The following is a 24,753-nucleotide window of genomic DNA, read 5'->3' as shown; positions in this document are numbered from 1 at the left end:
CTATAAAAAGGAAGAAAAATATTAGACCTACACCATGTTAAGCAGAACAATCCTTTCATCCCAGGAAGGAAATAAAGAGCGAAACCGAAATGTCAAGCTGGTGTCACTGAACTACACTCTAAGGAAGACTGGCGTAAGACATATTGCTGGACTTTATTCATTCCGTAAGCGAATACAGTATTGACGACCTGCTGTGTGGCAGGCCTGGGTGCTAGGAAGGAAACCAAATAGTTACTATAGTTCACCACAAAGATGAATCGCTCCTTGGCAACATGTTATCGCTTCCTAGTGGCCTTTCATGAGCCCAGGTTGTAAGGTGATGAATATCCTTGGCCCTTCCTATGAGCTTCTGTGAAGAGCACTGCTGTAGGCACCGAAGACACACAAAACAGACAAAAGTCTTGTGTGCGTGCATTGTGTTTCAAGCACAATGTATTTCACTTAGCAGATATCATAATTCCTATTTTACAGAAAGAAGAAATGAGGTTAAACATAACCTCCTTGAAGTCACACAGGATGTGGGACCACTTCAACTTTTGTGCTTTCTCCTTCTTATAAGGACAAAGCTGGCAAGGCCGGGACTGGCAAAGGGTGCCGTGGGCCATGTCTGTTCCACAGCAGCAACTTGGGCTTTGTTTTATTTTATTTTCTACATACATATACTTTGAACAGTTTCCACATAAGCCCCCAAATAGTAATATACTATTTCCTTCTGTTTTTCTTTCTCAAAAGAAAAAAAGCATTTCCAGGCTAATTTTTTGTTAGTGTAGACAGGGTCATAGGTAACAAGGAATGCTTCACTTTCTTTTCAACACTGTCCTAAGAAATAACCAGGAGGACCGTGAAGGCGAATGGAAAGCTGACCTTCATGCACCTCCCCATGGAGCGTGGGCTTGGGGAGATGGGGTCCAGGAGGCCTGTGTCCAAGGGGCAGCTGACAGTCACCGCCCAAATGTGCCACTGGCGTTGTCAGAACGTGTGATTTATCAAATGAAGTCAGAACTCCGGATTGTTACATCAAATCTCCCAGTGTTGAAATACCACCAATCAATTAAAATTCTTTTACAGGTGTGTACGACAATATTGTCGGGGCTGAACACTAAATACCAGTGTTAAATCTGGCCTAGGTCTTTATAAACTCTCCATTAGTCCCAGTGTTATTTTCAGTAAATATCATGCACGCTGGAAAGCTTTTCATTATATGTATTTAGAACATCTCTTCCTTTCCATATTTATCAACATGCCATGATGCCAACTATACAGAGAAGAAAAACTATGTTTTTTATCAAATCGCATTGTTCTCCAGGGGCCAAATATAATATGTTAATGACAATTGCAATGACAGTTGAGAAGCAAGAGGGATGGAGGTACAAAATGAGGACAGTACCTGACCTACTTCCTAACAGCAGGTTAGAGGTCAGACTGAACTGGTGAGGGAGAGAGCATGCTCTGTATCTTTTAACACCCCCATATCTAACACAGCCCCTAACATGTAGAAGGCTTCCAATAAAAATTTCAGGGTGAAGCGAGGCCACATATGTGAAGTCCCTGGGACCAACCCAAAGTGCATATAACACCAAGGAATTAATATTGATGGGGAAAAATTCTCAAAGGAAACAAACACAGGACTCCTGGGAGGTAATAAATCGAGGGTTTCTGCAGTCACTGACACTGTTGGCAAAGTGCAGCAGGCATTTCCTTCTCAAACACAGGAAGGGCACCCATTCCGTGGATTCCTGCACTGCCTGGAGACTTTAGGTCAAAGAGGAAAGGAAACAGGCTGATAGCTAGCCCTTTTTGGATGTCAGAGGAGATAGTCTCCTTTTTTTCCCCACAGTCTTCTCTAATTAAAAAAAAAAAAAAGCAATAGCTCAATATAAGAAAACAAGAAGTTCCACATTCACTAAAAGCTATGGCTCACTTTCTACCAACCACCTGAGCTTTGGAATCAGACAGACCTGAGTTCAAGTCCCAGGTCAGCTACTGCCCAGCTCTGCTGCCTTGGACAAATTACCCAGCTTCTTGGGCTTTTGTAAGAGGACAAGGCAGCCAGTATAGAATCCGTCTCCTACCACGTGTAAGGATGACAGGAGTGACATACAGAGAAACCTAATTACCTCATGTAAAAACCCAATTGGAGACAAAATAATCTCATCTTAGGGAGACATCAAAAGGCAAGGGACTGATTTCCCTTGAGCTGCAAATCCCACAAGACCTCATCTGGGTTGTAAGTTGGTTCTGTTTGTTTGTTTGTACAAGGGATCGAACTTGGGACCTTGCACTTGCGAGGCAGGCATTTTGTTTCTTGATACCCATTATTTTCAGAGCCCTCCCAAGTGTACCATGGTGCCTTCACACACAGCCACTTCTCTCTGTAGGGTAATCCATAGCCACAGATTGCCCACAGCTGTCCCAACCACATGAAAGACCCAGGTACTCCCCAGTGACCTCCTGGCACAAGGTCGTTATTCATTGCTGTTACAAGCTCAGCACCAGACGCACCCTGAAAGGTTGACCCTTGGTTGTTATTGTGTCCGTGTTAGCTTTCCTGTCTGCAGCCATCTGATCGGTACAAAGCTTTACACTGTTTACAAATGTGTAAGAGGCCCGGCCTTTTCTTCTTGTTGACTTTTAGATACTTGCATCATTAATCTTTAATGTCCATTAGAAACTTCAGCCGGCAATAAAAATGAAATGCTCCCTTCTGCCATGTCTTCCAAAGTCCAGAGGGTGGTACACCTCTAAAAGCCTAGGTGTGGAGCCATAGGTTGGGGAAAGAATTATCATTATCCATCCTATGCAAAAATTGAAATGTTTTTGTGACACTGCTTGTGTGTTTGATGGCAGCTACCAGGAACTAGCATTTAATAAAAAGTTATTCTTTTCAATGAACAAAAAGAAGCAAATTAGCATATGTCTTACAAGATGTGTGTTCTGAGTAACATTTTGGCCATCCTTTTAGATCACGACACACAGTATATTACCTATCATTATTCTGTAATTATTTTGTTATGAAATTTTGTCCTGTTTTTTCATGGAAGTAAGAAGAATGCTTCCTATATTTTCTTCATTAATATCTACTTATAGTGCATTAAAATAAAAAAATTATTATTATCAATTTTATTTGGTTGCTGCTATTTTATAACTGAAATCCTTAAGGGAAAAAAGAATATATGTCAAAGATGGGGAAGAACTTCTGAAGTAAAGAATACTCTTCATCAATGATGGCTATTACAGAAATAGCAGAGCAATGAAAGAAATAGCCAGTATTACTGTATAATCAAAGCTTCAGAGTGCTGAGGGGGGTCATGATTTCAACTTACTATTTTCCTGACTGATGTCACATATGAGTGGGGAAGAATAAGTGGTATGCTTTTTGCAAAAAAAGTAATTATTGTCATCTAGATTTCTTTAAAATAATTTTTTGGATTAGCACCATCAAAAACCACATCCTATGAAGATGGCAAAGATTCAAAGATTTGCATTATTTAGCAAAAATCTGACTGTATTATTAATTCCATGTGATTTAGCAATTTTAATTAGAATGTAATAACACCATATTTTTGGCATGGATATGCTGCATGTTACTTAGTCATCTAGTTTTTCTTATATTAGCTGTTTTTCTTTTCATGGACTATAAATTCTTTAACAGTGATGTTACTGTTAAGATTTAGATGTTAAATGTCCTACAACGGCCTCTATGCTGAAGATTTGGTGGGCAGCCTGTGGTGATGCTAAGAGATGCAGAAACCTTTAGGAAAATATAGCAACTTGAACATATTGCTATGTCCCCAGGTGGAATGACCTAGCTGAGGGTTGAAAATATTGGACCGAAACTTGAGTAAAGACATCTGAAATTTGGAGTCAACCACTAGGCTGTGATGGTTAAAGCTGCAACCGTGGATGAGTTCAATGAGGGAAAGATGCTCTGAATGAAGACTGCAGTTCTGAGATCAAAGCTTAAGGGATGCCCACAACAGGGATAGGAGGTAAAAGAGTTGGTGGTAAAGGGAAAGGAATACCAGGAAGGTGGGAGAACAATGGATGTCTTGAAAAACCATGAGATCCTAAGGGAGTTACATGGCAAGACCTATCTGAGTGAGTGGTTCCAACATTTACTTTAGCTATAGGACATTTTATTAAGCAAAAATCAGTGTGGAAACTCATTATAGCAGAAATGCTCCAGAAGAGAGGTGTGAAAATCTGTCTTCTTATCCCTCCTATTCATTCCACCCACGCATCCATTTCTACCTAAGGTAGTGTTCAATCCTCAAGTTTGATGACCATTGTTGCCTTCTGATTCTGTTTATTTTAAAGATGTGGAAGCTAGAACTCTGAGGGAAAGTGAAGAGCTGATTAGCAACAGAATCATGAGTCACAGTTCCTGATTTTTAATTGGTTAGTTTTTAATACCCACAAATCTTCTTATAAAAGTCCAGAAACCTGAAGAGAAGAGAAGTTCAGGCAGGAACAAGGGGTGGTGAGCGAGGCACACATTTTATCCAGGTGGATGGCGGAGCCCTAGAGAAGCAGCCCCATAACACAGGGGGCTGCTTAGTCCCTCATCCCCTCAGGGATACAATTACTGCCCTACCCCAAGAACATTTCTCTTAACTACTGCCCACAGGTAACAGGGGCAAAATTTACTCTCTCTGGATACCTGTTTATACACCTCAAAGTACTGTCACATCCACTATCTTATCAGGTCATCAAAATGAGCCTGGGTCGGGGAGAAGCCAGGCAAGTGACATGACAGTGGTCACACTTTATACAGTGACTCGGACATGCTGACTGGCCTCACATAACGTGACAATAGCACACTAGGATTAGAGCTCTGGACTCCCAGCATCCAAGCCCAGATGTCTTCTGAGCAGACTTCATTTCTTCCTGCTTTCCATGAGCAAATTAGGCAGCTATTTGGGTTTTGAATAAGCAATAAAACCAGAAGGTCAACCGTGTTGCCTAAATTAATCTCAAAGGATTTCTGGTTCCAGGTAACAGGAAACGCAGTCCCCCTTGCTTCCCGCACTGAGTATAGCAATAAAGTAGGAACACAGCACAGGGAGCAGCTGTCTGGGGACTCCGGGAACTAAATAGTGCCACACAGATGAGAGAGAAACCCAGAGTATGAGGTGCTTCCCTCCCGTATATCCAGGCCCAGACTTCACAACCCAGACCCAGGAATGGGCAACAGGACAGTCAGAGGAAACTTCCAGAGAAACCACCAGGACCTGGAAAGCTAGCTCTTGACTTCAGAAGAGACGATGGAAATCTCTGGGGGTATTTTTTCTCTTTCTTTGCTCTGTTTTCTTGTTTTCAATGACATATAAAAAACTGTACATAGTTAACATAAACATCTTGATGTTTTTGGAGTAAACCTCTATCATCAAAGCAATAAACCTATCCATCATGTCCTACAGTTTCCTCCTGTCCCTTTTATCATTGTGATTTTTAGATTTTGTTTTATGTGGTCTAGTTTTTCAGGGTGGTAGACAAGGCTACTAACAGGAGCCCACAGGAGTCAAAACTCTACAGAAAAGATATGTTTTTCTCTGTTAGCTGGAGCTGCAGCCCCAGGAAGTTGGAGCAAACCTCCAGTTGTATGTCTCTCCTCCTCCCCACCCTGGGTACAACAGAGTCTAATCAGATGATTGTAGCCATAAAATACTAAAGAGATGACAAAGAGAGGAACTCAAGCAAACAAGCCCAAAAATGTGTTTATGAACATGTGGGCTCACTCCCTTCCCGGCTCATGCACAGATCTGACCCTGCTCAGATACCAGTCTCTCTGAGGAAGGAACGAAACCACCTTCCAGGGTCCACACTGGCCACCAGGGGAGCACATGCAGGGTCCCTCAAATAGCACCCCAAAAGGCTTCGAACTCCAAACCATTGTTAGAATAAGAGCCCATAAAAATTTGGCAGAACCTGGGGCCTTCCCTAAAACAGCTCAACTAACTGCTAAAAAGAAAACATTAACATTCTGCATGAGATCTTAGAAAAGGTCTCAGAGTCTCTTCATGTAACATTAAATGTGTTTTTGGATACTATTTGAAATTACTCAGCCTATGAAAAATCAGGAAAATCTAAACTCATGTGGGAAGAGATAATCAACAGACGCCAACACTGAGATAATACATTGAAGGTATTATCTAACAAAGGCTTTATTAAAGCCAGTAAAAAATATATATTTGAGCAAGTATCTGAAAATGAAATAGAAAACATCTAGTAAAAATTTTAAAACAGGGAACTGACCTGAGTAAGAATTCACTGGATGACTTGATAGAATGAAGACGGTGGGAGAATTATTGAACTTGAACATAAACCAGCCATAATCCTTCAACCTGAAAGGAAAGAATGAAAAACTTTTTTAAATATTTAAGATAATCTCAAGGACCTATGCGACAGTGACAAAGTTTTCAACATTCTTATGATTGGGACACTAAGAAGAGTAGAAAGAATGCAATGCTAAAAAGTATTTGAAGACTGAAAGTTGAAACTCTCCCAAATTTGCTGGAAAACACAAATCAAATCTACAGATTCCAGAAGCTGAGTATATCACAACCACCACGAACCATAATAAATTCTCACCAAGACACATCATATTTGAACAGTTTAAAACCCAAGGCAAAGAGTAAACTCACTCTATAGAGGAAAAATAATTAGTGACTGCAGATTTCTTTTTTAGAAACCGTGGGACTACAGAGAAGTGGTACAAATTTTTTTTTAAGTGTTGAAATAAAAGAGCTGTCCACACAAATTCTACAATTAGCAAAACATACCCTTCAGGAATAAAGGTAAAATAAGACATGCTCAGATGAAGAAAAACTAAGAAAAGTCATTTGCAAAAGGCCTAGCTCAGCTAAGGTTGATGGTGCACATGTGTAATCTCAGCACTTGAGAGGCTCAGACTCCTAGGAGAATCACATGTTTGAAGCCAACCTGAGCTACGTAGTGAGACTTTTTCTGAATGAGTGAGTGAATGAATGAATGAATGAATGAGAAAAGAAGAAAAAAAGACCTGTCCTAACAGAACTCCTAAGGGAATTTCTACTGGAAGAAGGGAGATTATACCAGATAGAAATTTGGAACATTGGGAATGAAGAAAGAGAAAAGATAGGACTGAATACAACAGATTGTTCTTCTCCAAGTTTCTTAACATACATTTGAAAGTTGAAGGCAAAGATTAAAATATTGTGTAATGGCGTTTTCAATATATGTAGATTTGAGACAATTATAAATAGGCAGAGGGTGTACCGATATTCTCCTGCTGGGAATGGGAAAATGCTTACTGGAAATGGTAAAACATTGATTTTCAGTAGGTAGTGAAAAGCTAAGTATTTATATTATACATTGAAGCAACTATGTAAAAATTGCAAAGATATATAGTCAAAATAAGTAGATATATTTTTAAATGTTTCAATAACCCCAAAATAAGCAGGACAGGAGAAGACAAGGCAGACATGGCCCCTACTTTCATAGTAACAATTAAAGAAGCAGATCAGTATTGGCATTTTATGATAAAACTCCTAAAAATTATGCCAACAAGAGCACTGTGACATTGACTAACACTGGTGATCCATGAATTCAGGAATGGCCTCAATGGGAAGATGAGTTTCATTTGCGAAGAAGAGCAGGTCTGGAGAAGGACACCCCAAGAAGATGGAACAGCATGAGCAAAGCCCCCAGGACAGGAGCTTCTGAGTGGCAGACAACTGAAAGATCAGTCAGAATGATGGAATGATGGGCAGGAACCTGCCAGGTACCTGAGGAAGGGACGGGAGGATGTGGTGGGCCATGTAGGCTGTAGTTCTAGGCTGGATTTTGTTCTAAGTGCAGTGAGAAGCTGCAGGAGTCTTGCACAGGAAAACCAAAGTGTTACTCAGGAGAGCCTTACTACTTCACCCCAGGAAGGGGTTCCTGAGCACATCCATATATACATGTCTCCAGGGTTTGGCTGAGTGTTCCACAGCAAAATAAATAAGGAGGTCCCAGGCAAGGGCCAGCTTCCCCATTCCCGAGACAGCTGAACTGAACAGTGAGCTTCCCTGCACAGAAATGTGTACGAATCTGGATTACATCTACCAGTCAGATGCCTTACCTACAAGGCGACAGCCAAAGTTTGATCTTTGGCCTAAGGGGAGAATTAAAAGGTGTTTATGTGTCAGAAATAATCAGTCAGACATCTCAAAATTAAAATTCTTTGTCAGCCTATCCATATTTATGAATGTGCAAAGTTTCCAACAGACCCATTCCACAATTTGCATGCATTGCAGGTTGAGAGATATTTGACACCAGAGATAGCATCTCTCTGTGGGAACATTTCTCACTTTATGAGCAACGTTTATTTAAAGCTCTGATGTGTCCCTAGATAAGTTACCTATGCTCACCTTTCTCACTGAAATCAAACAGAATGAGGTTGTGTACAACAGGACTTGCAGGGTTCCAAAAAGAAAACTACAGTTGCCCCTATATATATTCAACTTGTGAACTAATAAAACTGTGGATGTTGTTATACTATAGCCATTCGAGTTTGGGAAAATGGCAAGATCTGACTTCAGAATAAAAGGTTTCTAAATTTGATATCAACTCATCATGTGAACTTGACCAAGTCTTTTTTACTTTCAGAGGTTTTGATTTCATTATCTGCAAAATAGTCATCTATATATATGTGTGTGTATACTTACATGTACATGCATACACACATGTGTGCATGTGTGTACTTGTGTATGACTGTGTATGCATGTTAATGTGTGTGTGTACATGCACAAAAGTCATGTTGTCTATGAGCAGAATGCAGGAGGGGTTCAAGGGTACATGATCGACTGAGGGAATGTTCTTGAGACAAACCTGTATGAGAGGTAAAGCAGGACAGGGAAGGGGAAAGTGCTAAACTAGGGCATGATCTGGCCAAAATCCAGCCTTGGTCCCGCCCATGGGAGGAGAATGAATGGACCGACTGACTGGAGCAACCCCCATAATCTGCATCTCAGAAGCGTCCTGTCCCCTCATTGAGCAAAGAGCACCAGCATGTATCACCCTATTATCAGGTACTTGGAGACTTGTAGGGCAGAAGGGATAACTTTCCCTGAGGGAAGAGGCTACTCTGAACTCTTAGCAGCTGACATTTACAGCCATTGAGGAATCAAGTGCACTGGCTCCATACAGTAGACCTGGAGAAACCACATGTAAGAGAGGAATCCATCTGTCTGCCTGTCCGCCTGTCTGTATGTCTGTCTATCTACCTACCTACCTGCATATCCATCTACCTACCTATCTACCTACTTATCTATCTGAATAAGAATACACACACAAGCCGGGCGTGGTGGCTCATGCCTGTAATCCCAGCCCTCGGGAGGCAGAGGCAGGAGGATTGCCTCGAGTTCAAGGCCAGCCTGAGCTAGAGTGAGACCCTGTCTCAAAAAAAAAAAAATACACACTCATAAACACATATGGTTATGAGGAGGAGGGAGAGGATCAGCAAAGAAAAGAGGGAAATTGACTTTCATTTCCTTCATTGGTTTACAAGAGTATTATTGGAAGAAGCCACACTTGGGGAATACTAGAAATGCCCACCTCAAGCAGGCCCAAATCAATCATAAGCCTTCCTGACTCTATTTTGCTAGTCCCTCTGCCTCACTGCCCTCACACCATCAAGCTTACTGTGACTTCAGCGTGACTATGAGCTGCCTCCTCTGTAGAAGGACCCTAGGTCTACCTCCTCCTCTACCTATCTCAGTCATAATGAGGATCATAATGCGGAGCCAAGAGCAACATTTTATGTACAGCTCCCACTGTGGGATTCAATAATAGGTTCAAATCCCGACTTCGTTTCTGACACACATGGCCTTTGGCAGTCAGAGTCTCTAAATCTTGCTTTCTTCTTCTGTGAGCTCAAGTGAAGCCATCAGCCTCAAGTTTCATTACGCAGGAGAAAGTCTTTACAAAACTACAGTTCTGCATCACTTAATAGTTATGTTCTCTGCATGCAAGAACACAGTTTCAGCACCTCCTGGCTAAATATGCCCTGTAACTTCCTTGAAACCTCAGGACTCCACCGAGAAAAGAGTAAGTCTACTTTGACTTAAAGGAATACATAAGGCTTGCACTTCAATCTAACATTGAAGAAAGGAAAAACATAAAAGCAAGAGGGAAAAAATAAACCCCAGGCTGTGAGCCAAATGCCCTGGTAGCAGCTGGATGCAGCAAAGAAAGCTTAAATATTTTTAGCCTCTATTTGGGTATTCTGATTTCCGGTACAGATCCATGAGTTATGCTGTCTAGAATTGTATCCTGCCCCTTACCCCAGCCTGACAGGAATTCTCAGACTTCTAGATATGCTATCCTGCAACTGGTTCTAATTTCAGCAGCCATGAAAGTCTTCACTTGTGGTGAGGGGTAACCTTTAAATTCTCTTCTCACCATGCTGCTCCATGGTTTTCTGGTCCTGCTGGCATTTAGTACAAAGCACTGGCACAATCTTGTTGTTGCTGTTAGAACAATACTGCCAAACACAATTCCACCTTACCAGTGTATGTACTAGGGTAACAAAGTTCATAGCCTATTCAAACCCAAAACTTGATGGCTTAAAACAGCCATTTTATTATATCTCATTGTTCTATAGGTTGAATCGGCTTAGCTAAATGCTTCTTCTGCTGCTGGCCTTTTTGGAGTCTTTTTTGTTATTGAAGATGGGAGCTGAGGTTGGTATCACCTGGAAGCTTAACTGGGATGTTGTCTATAGTGTTAGACCAACACCTGTCCAAGTGGCTACCCCAAAAGGCTAGCCAGATCTCTTGCATGGTGGCTCAAGGATACCAAAGGGAATGCTGCAAGAAAGGAAATGTAGGAGCTGTCACATCTTCTTAATGCCTGGCCTCAGAACTGCCAGGGCATCATTTCCTGCTCATTCTATTGTTCAAAGCAGTCATAGGTGTAATGTAGCTCAGCTTCCCAGGGAAGATAATCTCTACCTCTTGAAGGAAAGTACCACACATAGGTACAGGAGAGGCAGGTTAATCAAGGCCAACTTTAGTGACCATTCACACGGATCCCAGAGCTGATATGCACATGAGAGCTTTGTAAAGCTAAGGTTGTGTGTAATTCATTATTTTTCTCTGCATAAAGGATCACACATTACAGGAAGCCAAATGTTCAGTTCTCGTAAGGGCCCCCATTTGTGTCACTGTCATCTTTCATGGAAATTTCTTGAGAAATGTTTGTTCCTGTCAAGCTCTGTCCCTTTTGTGAAAACAAGAACTTTGTTCCATTTATCCTAGAACCTAATGAAAACTCTGGCCCCAGAGGTGATAAACATATGTTGGGGAATGGAGTGGATGGATTGGCAGTCTCCTCAAAAAGTTATATTCATTCCCTAACACCTGGAGCTTGTAAATGTTATCTTTTTGGGAAAAAAGGTCTTTGCATATTAATCAAGGATCTCCAGATGAAGTCATGCTGAATGTAGGGTAGACCCTTGATCCAATGACAAATGTCCTCCTTATAAGAAGTGCATCAGACAGAGGGACAAAAGGGAAGGAAGACAGAGACAAAGTGCAGAGCTAACTCTGAAAGCCAGGGAGCCTCAGGAATTGCCTATAGGCAGGAGAAGCTAAGAGAGAGCCATAAAACAGACTCTCTCTCAAAGGTTTCAAGGGGACAGACCCAGATTTTGAACCTCTGGCTTCTAGAGCTATAAGAGATAAATTTGCATAATGTTAGGGTATGAAATTTGTACCAGGAAGCTGCAGGAAAGAAACATGATGCATGTGTGAATTTGCAAACCAATCTGAATTTCTGCTAATGGGTTAGGAGAACCTAAACTGAGGAAGAGAGGATAAGAAAGAGTCTTGTGATAATAAATTTTGACATCTATCTGCATAATTCAACTTAAATCACATTTGATTTCTTTGTTGGGCCAAGAGGCTGGGACTGAGGAGGTGATGACTATGAGTGTATGCAGAAGGGTGAACACTGGGTACCCTCAAGCATCAGAACTTCAGGAAGCCAAATAGGAGTGGGTATGTTCATGTGTATGTCAGAGAGAGGGGGTACGGCTTGGGGTTCTGTACCTGAAGTCTGGATGACTCAGAAGGGTGGAATCCCTTGGCATAAGGATAGAAGAAACTATCTAGGCACTGAGCTCTAAGAAATTCATTCCAGGGGCCGAGGATTTAGCTCAGTGGTTTCGCCACCTGCTGCGCAAGCGCAAAGACCCGAGTTTGATCCCCTGTACCAAAAAAAAAAAAACAAAAAAACAAAAATTCATTCCAGAAGGGAGGGTCTCTGCAGAAGAAACCCATGAGTAGGAAGTAATTTGCCTAAGTTTGAGTAACAACGTCCACATGAGGCGGGGGAAATGCCATAGGATAAGAAAAGGGAAGAAAGAGGCAAGACACGAGAATCCAGCATCTCATATTGAAAACACTGAAAACAAAACAACAAAAGCCATGGAAAGCCCGGGCACCTTCCCCCAGTGTCCTTTACCCCTGTTCTTTCCACTGCCCCTTTTCCCATGACCTCATCAGCCAACACTGTGGGCTGAAAAATGAGCTGGAAGTGACAGGAATCACTACAAGCACACGCTAAACAGAACCATGCACACGCATGTGCATGCAAACACATCGCCCCACGGGGAGCTGAGGGAACAAGGGCTTGGGAGGCTCCTTCACCAGCGCTGTAATTGTCTATCTGAAAATCTGTGCACTTTCTGAGCTTCAAAACATTCCTGATAAGAAGTTCTGCTGCTCTGCAGAATATCTCTTGTCCTAGCTTTCTAGGCCTGAAAAAGGTCTTGGAATTCTTGGAGTTCAATTACCTTTCCCAAAGGGAGCACTAAAAGGGATTAAAGTATTGAAAAATGATTATGTATTTCTGAACCTTCAGTGATAAGAAGGCCCAAAGGTGATAAGATGACCATAGATTTTTTTCTCCCTGAAAATGACATTTGTAGATGCCTTTCCTACCTGTCCTAACTAAAATAGCAAGCAAATCATACTCCACCTGGGTTTAATTTTCTTTGTATAGCTGCCAAATAGTATATGTCTATTTGTCTATTGTCTGCCTCTCTGCAAAATGTACACTCCACAAAGTCAAGGACTTTGTCTATCTTATTCACTGTCATATCCCCTTAAATAGTACTGGGTGCACAATAGGCACTAATCAAATATATGCCCAGTTAATGAATTAAGGCTAATTTAATTCTTATTGAGTAGAAGGCACTATGCTATTTATTTTATGAAGTTGTGCTATGTAAAGATGAGAAACTGTCCTGAACAAGATTGCTATATACATTAAGAGTTATAATGTTGAGAAAAAACACAAGGGCGTTCAGAGTACTGAGAGCACAGGAGAAGTGTCCATGACAGATTTTATGAATTCGAACACTAGCCATTAAAGTGAAGAGATATGATTCAGACAAAACTCCAGTGGGCCTTGGAATCAGGCTTCCTCACTCCACAGTTTTGGATTGGTGACTTGTATTTTGTGGAACTCAGCTTCTTCATCGGTAAAATGTGCCCTCTGAAACCACACTGGAGGGGACATGAATGAAGGAATGGGGTGTGAGCATCAATTCTTTTTTTAATTATTTTTTTTATTGCTATGTGTTTGCTTGACATAATGAACACATTCCTCACAGGGAGCTGGTACATGTACGTAACACATCTCAATTCTTTTTTATCCTTTTCCCTCCCCTCCCTTTCCACTCCCTCCATCTCTTGGCATCCTTCCCAACTGCAAAAGATCGGTCTCCCTATTTCTTATTATCTATTTTTTATTTTGCTCTTTCTTGATATTTTGGGTTTCTCATAGAAGAAGAGTGGTGCAATATTTAAGTTTGTCTGATTCATTTTACTTAACATTATGGTATCAAGGTGCCTCCGTTTTCCTAAAACAGATTAATAAAAGCTACATGGCCCCTAACCACAGTGTCTGCTATCAAGACGTACAAGGATGTTCTGCATGGAATTAATTATAATACAGACAAACTTGGAAACCAAGCTGGAAACCGTTTAGAATATTTTATTTTGAACTAATTACAGACTTAAAAATTGCAAGAAGTGTTGAGCTTCCATACACCTCTCAGCCAGCAGCTTCTAATGTTTGAAAAGTTTCCTTCTCTTTGGTGCTCTGAGTTGTTTATAATTATGGGTCATTATTCTTTCATTCTACTCCATGTCTCATGCCTTTATTTATCACTGGAAAATTATTTCTTTGATTATTTCCCCACTTCCACCATCTCTGTTTTCTCTTTGGGGTATTCCTTCTATGTTGATCTTCTGTGTCTTTGAATTACTCTCCTATGTTTTCTCTTCATATTTTACTTTATACTCCAAAAGATTATTTTAAATGTTTCCTCCAAAATTTAAAGAACATTTCTTTCATTATGGCAGTAATAGTTTTAATTTAGACAACATTTCTCAAGGCTGGCACTACTGATACTTTAGGGCGGATAAATTTGTGTTGTGGGACTGTCCTGTATGTGGTAGGATTACCAAATACCCAATGAAGGCAAAATTCCCTCCAGTTGAAAATCATTGATTTAAAAGAACTTTGTTTTTGTTTCTCTGATGTCTTCTTTATAGCAGCCTATATCTTTTTGCTGTTTTTGTTTTTTATGGTCCCAATCACTAATATAACTAGGCTTTGTTGAAGTTCTTTGTTAACTCTCAATTTACTTCTGTTTTCCAGAGTCAAGTGTTCTATTTCTTCATCTTGGTCAACCTCAATAGCTGATGTCTCTCTCATGTCTGCTAGACTTGATAGTTTACACATATTCATAAATGCAGGTCTTTGTCAATTAGTGTAAGGCACTGAAGTGAACTTCTGCTTCCTTCAAGTTGGTCCAACGCCTGCCTTCAATAAAAGGTTGAACCAGGAACTCTGAGCTCCTAGCAGGGCCTACAGAAAAGCAGGCTTCATCACTTTAAGATGGACTAGTCCAAAGGAAGAGAGCAGATTGGCTGCTTCCTCCCCAGCGTGGAGCTGACAGTTCCCCATACACCTGTAGTCTTAGATATTTTGGTTCCCAGAATGGGGCCCTTGCTGTGATTATCTGACCAGATGGTTTAAAACCCCTTGGGACTGATTCACAAAAAGAGTTTGGAAAGGTTTGGAGATGCTGACTAGAGAAACTTCTGACTTCTAGAATGTCAGAAGCCTCGTTTGATGGTAGACTTGTGGTCAGAGCTCAGCAGACCAGAATGTTCACAGAAATACAGACAGTAAAAAACCAGGCTCAAGAGGTTTCCACCAGAAAAAAAAAAGAAGAAAAAGTTTCCCCTGGGAACAAGGACTGCATTGACAGCTGGACTCAAGACCTTGTGTGTTATGCTCTGAAAGAAAATTTGTCCACATTTTGATCTTATCTTGAGACTGCTAGAAATTGAGATTAAGGGTGGCAGATTAATTAATCTGGTGGAGGAAATTTCAAAACAGTCCAACATTCAGTCTGTGATATGAATATTGCTGGTGGCTTTTAGCCAGGTTTATACTGAAAATTAAAAGCAAAAATCCCATTTAAGAAGTTTTCACTTTTTGCCAGAAAAGAAATGCCTACAAAGTTGGAATAAAGGAGATCTTGGTTGCTGAAAGGATTACAATTAAAAAGAAGCCAAGGACTTTGTATCAGAACGATAGTAAAGATATCTTGAAGGCATCCCAGGAATTAGCAAGACCCTACACATCATTGGCTCAAGGTTGTAAAAACGTAATGGTAAACTCATTTGAAATACTTTACTTTAAGAAGAGAGCCCAGGGCACCCTGCTCAAGAAGGGCCATCTAGGAAATTGGTTTCCTGGGATTCATTTCACAGTGCTCAACCATCCAAGAATTTAGAGGCCTTTGCAGCCATAATCCAAGGGGACCCAGCTATTGCTCAAGCTAGAGGAAAACCTTAGTATTATCCATGTGGTGCTGGATTTTTAGACATTCAGAATCAAGAGTTGTAAGTTCAGGGAGGCTCCCACCAAGATTCCACAAGAAGGCCTAGGAAGCAAGACAGAGTGCCCTTTCAGTGCATGATGCTGAAAATGCAGTGGAGATCCCAGAAAAATGGAGAAGCCAGGAACATGGAATTTCTGCTGAGTAAACCTGCAGGCAGTAAGCAAAGCCATGAGAGAAGCCATGAGTGCTGTAGCTGGCAGTGCCATGGGTGCAGGCTGCCCAAGCCCTTTGAAGCTCATATATCACCACAACCTGCCCCAGGGCCTGGACAAGGAAATGCAAAATTTAATATTTTCCTTAGTGGATTTGATCTGACTTTGGTCCTATTACTTTTTCTCCCCTATTTCTCCCTTTTGAAATGGGAATGCTGACCTTGTGCCATTATATGTCAGCAGTATTTAACTTCTTTTGGATTTTTACAGGGGCTCACAGCTAAGAGTTTGCCTTAAGTATCAGAGGAGACTTTGTACTTGGACTTTTTAGCAATGCTGGAACTGTTTAAACCTCAGTGACTCTTAAAGATGGACTAAATGCATTTTACATAAAGAGATGCATAGAGATAAGCTTTGGGGGACCAAGGGAAGAATGTTATAGTTTAGATCTAAAATAGCACCGAACACCTTATCTATTGGTAAGTGATTGGATCTTGGAGGCACTATACTGAAAGTGCAGATAGTGTTGTTAGGAGGTGGGGCTTGGTTGTTAGGTGAGTCACTGAGCGTGTGACCTGGAGAGGCACATCTCTCTCCTGGGCTCCTTCTTTTGCTCTCTGCTTCCTGGCGGCCATGATGTGAGCAATCATCTTCCATCCAGGCCCTTCTACCTTGCCATTTCTACCTTCAAGCAAACCAGCCATGGACTGTAACAGTGAGCTAAAATAAACCTCTCTTCCTTTAAATTGCGGGTGTCAGGCATTTGTTCCAACAATAAGAAAAGTGAGAATTCCCCACCTGTTTCCCTCTATTACTACCTTGTCTTCAGTGTATTCTGATATGTTAGGGCAGATAAGTCTGTGTTGTGGGGTCCATTTCTCCAAATGTCCTTCAGTAGGTGATTGATTAAACAAAATATTTACAACGCATGATAAAAAGCAGCAAATGCTAATGTGCTCAGCAACAGGATGGGTCTCAAGGGAATTATGTTGAGTGAAAAAAAGCTGATCTCAAAATCTTTCATACTGTCAGATTTCATTTACACTGGACCCTTAAGCTATGACCAGCCGGACATATGAAGAATTGGGGTTATGACCATAATTTTAGATTAAACTTACAACCAAAGTCTTGAGTTATGATCTGAATGCTGGCTACTTGTACTTCCAGATGGTCTCAGATACAGATTTAACCCTTAAAGAGGTCTGGAAGCAACATTACAACATCCTTGCCTGTGTGGGATTAACTGAGAAATCCTGGGCCAGTGTCTCTCTAAGGATGCTGAGATCTGCCTGTGTACAGGAGAGAGACTTTGAAGGCTGTGTAAAGGAGCCTGAGCCTTCCATTGAACAACTTGAGTTACTACCAGCCCTCAGGAACGACTTGAGTTCATAAGTTAAGGGTCCACTGTATAATACATTCTTGGAATGACAAGATTATGGAGATGAGACCAGACTAGATCCGGGGGTGCCAGTGTTCCAGGGTGGAGTGGCACAGGGCAGTATGACTATACTGGGCAGCCCTAGGAGATCTTCATGGTGCTGGATAGTTCTTTTTCTTGATTGTGATGATTACACAAATATACATGCGATATAACTATAAACCTCCACACAAATGCATCCACACATACGGTGCAATCTGAATGATCTCTGTGGATTATACCAATGTTGATTACTTGGCTTTGATGCTGTACCAGAGTTATGCAAGACATTGCCACTGAAGACCACTTTTTGTAAAGATATTTTCCTATGGGATACTTAGTACTTCCTCTAAAGTATCACTTCATAATTTGCCTTTGGACAAGTGGTTCTCAAAAAGTGGTCACACCCCAGATTAATAGTATCAGTGCCACCTATGAATTTCTTAGAAATACAAATGCCCAGGTCACAGTGACTCAGAATCTCTGGGGATAAAACCCCAAAATCTGTCTTACTAGGCCCTTGAGGAGATTCCAGTGCATGCTAGTTTCAAAACGTCTACCTTAGAACATAGTAATATGTTCCCATTTTTGTAATTGGTTGTGATAAGATATTATTATGATTTAAAATTTTTTAAATGTGTAGTTATGGGAGGAAAACCCTTTATAAAATTATTTTTACCCTAACTCTCTGCTATTGAAAAGATTATTTATTTATTAGTTATTGTTTTATTTTATTTTTGCTCTTGCTGCTAAGAAACTCAAAGCCCAACAGGAAGCTCAGTCACAGTGAATAAATTAACCCACAAAGTCATCTTACGGATTTCTTCCTTTCTTTGACCTAATTTCTTAGTTTTATTTTATTGGATTTTTGTTCCTTTGGGGAGAATAGAAAGTTATAAATACAGTCAATAAATAGAAGAATCCTTAACAACAGTGGCAGTGTTTTCTTGTTTGCTGCCACATGTTCTCTTCTGAGTATGAAATCCAGATCATACAGATGAGGCAGACTTTAGCAGATATTAAATTGTTTCAAAAATAGATTACAGAGCATGGAAACCCAAACACTGCCTAGGAAAAATATTTTCATGTGTAATTTCAAGGGATAGTCTTACGAAATAGAATTGTTATTGCCTTCTTTGTTTAACTGTAATCGAAGGGATTTAGGCTTAGATTTATTATATTAGTATATTAACCACTATTCTTTTGGCTTCTTGCCTTTGGGTGATGTTTTCTTGTTGAGAATTATTCTCTGTTTCCATCATCTTGAAATAAACAATATGTACTTCAATTGTATTGTTATTATCTATGAGCCAACAGACCAGCACAATTCCCACTTGACAAGATTCTTCTAAAATTCTTTACATGACCAACAAAACACCAGGACTACTGATTAGTTGAACAATTCCTCTGAATGTGATATACTGTGGATTTTATCTGTGATACATGCTAACATGTCAATGAAGAAGTTATGGTCAAATAAATGTGTGCTTGAAAGTTAAATGAATAACCCACCCATCATCAATCATCAATAACGTGCGATATTTCCATTTTTTAAGTCTGACCTTTGGAGGATACAGAAAAAGTATAAAATATATCCCTCAAAGACTGAAGACCATGGAGCACTGACTAATTATGTTTCCATGGGATCTCACTGTTCTAAACTCCTTCAAACCCCCCTGACTTCCTCTTAGAGACCTTGTCCAGTCACTTTCTAGAGTCTGGTCCCTACCAGGCTCTGACAACAGGCTGGGTCTCCTGTTCCAAGCATGGACCTCAAAGCTGCTATGAACCTGCTTCCTAGCAGTGTCCCCCTTGCTGCCAGGTCTCTGAGAAGACCAAGCCCCTGAGCATCCACCCTGGACCACTGTAGGCTTCTTTTTCTCGGAGGACACACTGTTAGTGAGTTTCTTCGAGTTGCTACAAGAAATCCCAACAGTGCCTTCCAGCACTACGAATCCATTACTTCACAGATCTGAAGGTCAGAAGTCTGCTGAATGACTCAAGGTGAAAAACCAATGTTACTGGCAGTTTCTGTTTCCTTTTAGAGGCTCTAAGGAAGAACGTTTCCTGACCTCCGCCAGCTTCCAGAGGCTACCCCCATCCCTTGGCCCTTGACCTCCTTCATCTACACAGCCTGCAATAGCTGGTGGTCTTTCTCTGTTGCATCTCTCTAACACAGACTCTTGTCTTCCTCCCTCCACTTCTAAAGGCCTTGGGTTTATCCTGGACCACCTGGATGATCTCTCTGTATTAAGAGTGGCTGGTTAGGTCCCTGGTTCCATCTGTAGCCTCAATTTCTCTTTGCCATGTAACACATCTATGGAGCACTAAGATGTGGGCCTCTTCTGTCTACCACACCCACTCGCCACTGAAGGAGTAAGCAAGGGACTGATTGGCTATGAGTGACCTGTGGGCGTCCACTGCAGAAGACAACCACACAGCCTGGTTTCAGGAGAGTCAGGCTGGGGGAGAACCTAAGCCCAGCTCCCCCACCTTCTCCTTACCTCTCTGAGCTTCGCTTGTCAATAGCATGAGGATGACAGCAACATCTGTTTCACAGGGTGACTGGAATGATTATACAAAAAAACATGTCAGTGTCTGGAATAAAGCAACAACTTAAAAGGTGTTGAAAGAATGAAAATTTTCAAACTATTACGAATAAAAATAATACATGAACCTGTGTTCTGCAGCACTAAGGTAATAACTCTAGAGACATGGCATCCTAGAACTGAAAGCACCTCAACAAGCATCAGATGAAAGATTTTTTAAAACCAGATTCAGAGAGGGGAAATGCTGTCATTCAATGTCCAGTGGAAACAAGATTAGAAATCAGCCCTGGATTAGAAGCCTCACCCCCTAAATCCTTGTCATGTATCAGGAGTGGGATCCCAAGCAAGATGATTGGCTGACAGGTGATGAGTGTGGCGCTGGTCACTCTGGCTTTTTTTTTTTTTTTTTTTGACTCATAGGAGCCACCCTCTTGTAAATGATTTCTAACTATTGGGGTGTTTTTCTTCTTTCTTTTGGTCCTCAGGTTGGAATCCAGAGTCTTTGACCCAAGCTACATCCCCAGCCCTTCTGTATTTCTTATTTTAGGACAAGCTCTCACTGAGCTGCTAAATTGCCCAGGTTGGGCCTGAACTTGTAATTCTCCTGCCTCAGCCTCCCAGAGTTCGAGGTTGATAGGTGTGCACAAACCAACCTAGCCCACCTATTTTCTTAAAATAGTATTTCAACAATGTTCCAGTGTAGTGAGAAAAATATCCACCATAAGCACAAAACAGGACATTCTTTTTTTTTTTTTTGTAAGAGTAGGAAAAATTTATTGAGGGAGAGTTAGTTCCTGCCTGAGATGGATAGGAGAGGACACCCAGAAAGTGAGTTGACCCTAGGGTACATTCTTGAACATTCATGATAACAATAATTACACAAAAATATTTTTCTTTGACTTGAAATAAATACAAAAAACAGTATCTTGATGTATTTGTGGTGGATGCTTTTAATTTTTCTGTCTTTTCTATGTTTTCTATATTTTCTAAGTGACTATGACTTTTCTAATAAGAAAAATTAAAAGTGTTTATTTTGAAAAATAACAATAATCAGAAAGATTACTTTTCCAGCAAATTATTTTGTCCTCTCATGACCTGAAATTTCTGGAACCTGGATATTCAAAACTAGTGTTTTCTTTATAGTCAAAATTATTTTTCTAAGCTATTCTTTTCCTGATTTCTAGGGAAGCCCTATTTTATCCCCCTTCTACATTGTTCAAAAAAAGGAAAGAAAAGGGAAGGGAAAGGAATGGAGGAAGGGAAGGAGGGAGGGAGGAAAGAAAAAAGAAAGAGAAGAAAGAAAGGCAGAAAAAGAAAAGACTAACATTAACTACCTCAGTGAGCACGTCTGTGGACTATAATGTCTGAAATGTTAGTATCAGTGAAAATAATCAATCAAACTACCTGACCACATGCACATCCCCTAGCACAGCACCAGCACTGCTTGACCACAGTTTTCCAGCTTTGTATTGTTTTCCCTTTCAGTTATCACCACATTCATTATTCAGACAGACTCCTTTGTAACATCATTTCACAGCAAACACAGAAAAGCATTCGGAGACCATAACTCTAAGCAAGAACACCAGTCAAGTCTCTTGTAACCCACGTTCCCTTGGATGCAATTAGTTTAATCTCTTTCCGAATGTGTTCTTAATACAGGCTTTTACCATGGGCCATTTTTCATGTGTCTAGGTTTTTCATCGCCGAATTCTTGAGTAAGGCCACAGACATTAAAATGATAACATATCATGTTTACATCATGGTTGAGTTCAAGAGGGAAAGAACATGCCCTGTGTTGAGTCAGAATGAAGGAAAGCGATTGCAGGCCGTGACTGCATCGTTCTCATAATATTTGGACTTGTTTCTGACTGTCACACTTGGGTAATGGATTTCAACTAGAGAGTCAATGAAGAGCACCCAGAGGCCACTGGCCTCCACCCTGGGGTGAAATCGAGGTGGGGGGATCTGCTCAGAGCCAGAGCACTCACGACTCATGAAGAGACCAACTCAGATCCCATTTTCCACAGGATCTCAAAGCCCCAGAGAAGGCCTGGGAAGAAACAGCCATGCTCAGAAGTGACCAGGAATTGAAAATCTGAGAAAAAAGACCTCCACCTGATTTCTGAAGGGGTGATGCCAATGAATGATGACCAGGTTTATTATATTAGTTATTAATAATAGAGAGCATCCAGGAGGCTCCTGACTGATCAACCTGACCTTCTACTTTGTGCCTCCCAGGTTCAGAAATTTCCCAGCAGCCCTCTGTCAGCTCGGCTTGCTTTTCTGCACCCTGATGACCTTCTGCGTGTCCCTCAGTGTCACCTCACTGATACTGAGGAAGGGCATTAGCCATCAGGACTTAGAATCTGCCTGCTGGTATCAGCCCACTCGTGATTTCTAAAACCTCACGTCTCCACCTCAATAATTACTGTCATCATAATATTAATAGCTAACACTCACTATGTATTTTCTAGGTACCAGGCATTTTTACTCGAGTTGTCTCATTCATTTTACTGCTGTCATCACCACATGAGGTAGAGATCAGTTATGAAACTCTCTCAGTCTCAAAGTTCTCAATGGTAGAATGGGAGTGTGCAAAGTGACAAAGGTCACACAGCAGGTAGGTACTAGGTCTAGGACTCACACCTAGGAATTCTTAACCTCTGAGTCCATGCTCTTTAATACTGAATTACACTTCCCTTATGTCCTTGATGGCAAAATTCTCAAGGTCGACTGCATCCATTTAACCCTAAGAAATTTTCTTTTATTGTCTTATCCCAAAGGAAATTTATATACATGCACAAATACATATATGCATACATATATATAATTTTAAAATTATGAAAGATTTGCAAAAATAGTGCAGTTTCCATACATCCTTCATCCAACTTCCCTAAAGACCAGGCACTTTGGATTCACATTGTCTTTGGCCTTCAGGCCATCATTGTCAAAATCAAATCCTCTGAATCATAGCATGGTCGGAGCACAGCCAAAAAGATCGGGTTATAACAGTGCCTCACACAGGCGACATCACCATCCCCTCACTGGGGCTCGTCTCTGGCCACCTCACCCTTGATCTGTTGTTATTAATGATTCATTCCCTGATTGGGACAGACCCTGACTGTAGACCTGCATGGGCTTCCATCACAGACAGAGGGATTCGTACTTTCACTGGGTACTTGTCCAGCATAAAGTAGTGTCTCTCCCCTGGAAAACTCAGGGACAAACAATCCTGCAAATCTCAGGCAGTCTGCAGATCCCCGGGGTACCTACCTCTCCTTGGGTTCAATATTCTCTGTTTAACTTTTTGAAAGCTAAAAATGGCAGTCTGACCTGCTAACCTCACTTACTATCTTCCTTTCGATCTTCACGGAGCTCCACATCGCTAACTCTGGGGACTCAGCCGAAGGTATGCAGAGTCGCTCTGAGGCAGGGTTTGCCCCGTGGAACTGTTGTTGGTCCAGGGCTGCGGAAATGGCTGTTTGCCAAAGAACACATGTGACTGCCACCAGGACAATCTCATCAGGCCCTGAGGATGGTGGATCTGCTTCTCTCACTGTGTCACATCCATGACTTCAGGGATTTCCCGACAGCAGGGGGCCCCCTTGGCTCCTCAGCAGGGTACTTACCGAAGGTCAATCCACTTATTTGTGCAGCCTCTGGTGACATCTCGCAAATTAGTATTTATGGGATGAATATTCTGTCCAAGCTAAACACTCTAAGTTAAATGTCGCTGGCTTATTTCTTGCTAAGTTCTGAAAATCTGAACCTCTCAAGCAAGTAGAAGATTAGGTGATTATTAGTGAACTCACAAAAGCAAATCAAAGGCTGGTTGGTTGGTTTTTGAGTGTTCCCAGACCAAGAAGTGAGGATGAACATAATGAAGAATGTTCCTTGCCTTTTCAAATATCAGTGGGTTAAAAAATATATAACAGGCACTTTCCAATAATACCCATATTTTGAAAACATAAAATTAGTCTATCATCAGCACAATATGATTAAAAAAAAACCCAGGCTTTAGAATTGGACCAATAAACCCAAGTTTGAATGTGTCCTTTATTTGGCTACGTGGCTTCGATGACCTAAACTTTCTTCTCTAAAATGGGAAAATAATGCACACACATTCAAAAGACTATTATAAAAATAAAATATGATGATGTGCACACAGTACTTTGTTCCATAAAGACTAATCCAATAAATCTTGATTCTGTCTTCCTTAAAATTTGTTCTGCAACTCCTAGGTATCCAGAACAGCAAGAAGGAAGATGTTTCTAAGACTCCAGGGATCTGAAGCATCAAAATTTCAGGAATTTAAGTAATTGATGGCACAAGCAGTCACAGACAAAAAAAAAAAAAAAGAAAAGAAAAGACATGCAAAACTCAGTAGGATCAGTTTTGGGCAAGGTGAAGTAGGCCCTCTTGACCTTCTGGCTTCAATTGAACCTGGATGGAATGCATGGAGCAGTTTTCTTAGGACTGAAAAATAAATGGTGACAGCCAATTGGGGAAAGTAGAACCATTTCTTCTTCTCTGGTATCACTCAACTTGTGCAGGTATCCAGCCTGAAGCCCAAAAGTGTACATTACCGCCACCAGAAAGGGCTTTGGGAAAAGAACTGGATTTCTGAGCCAAAGATCAGGAAAGGAGTTCAAAAGATCCAGACAGTGACGGAAGTCTGTCTTTCGCTTT

The sequence above is a fragment of the Heterocephalus glaber genome, unplaced genomic scaffold (assembly GCF_053883595.1).
Source record: "Heterocephalus glaber isolate CG9 unplaced genomic scaffold, H.glaber_assembly_v1.0 deba00000071, whole genome shotgun sequence".
NCBI classification, from domain to species: domain Eukaryota; kingdom Metazoa; phylum Chordata; class Mammalia; order Rodentia; family Bathyergidae; genus Heterocephalus; species Heterocephalus glaber.
This window is presented reverse-complemented; position numbering follows the sequence as displayed.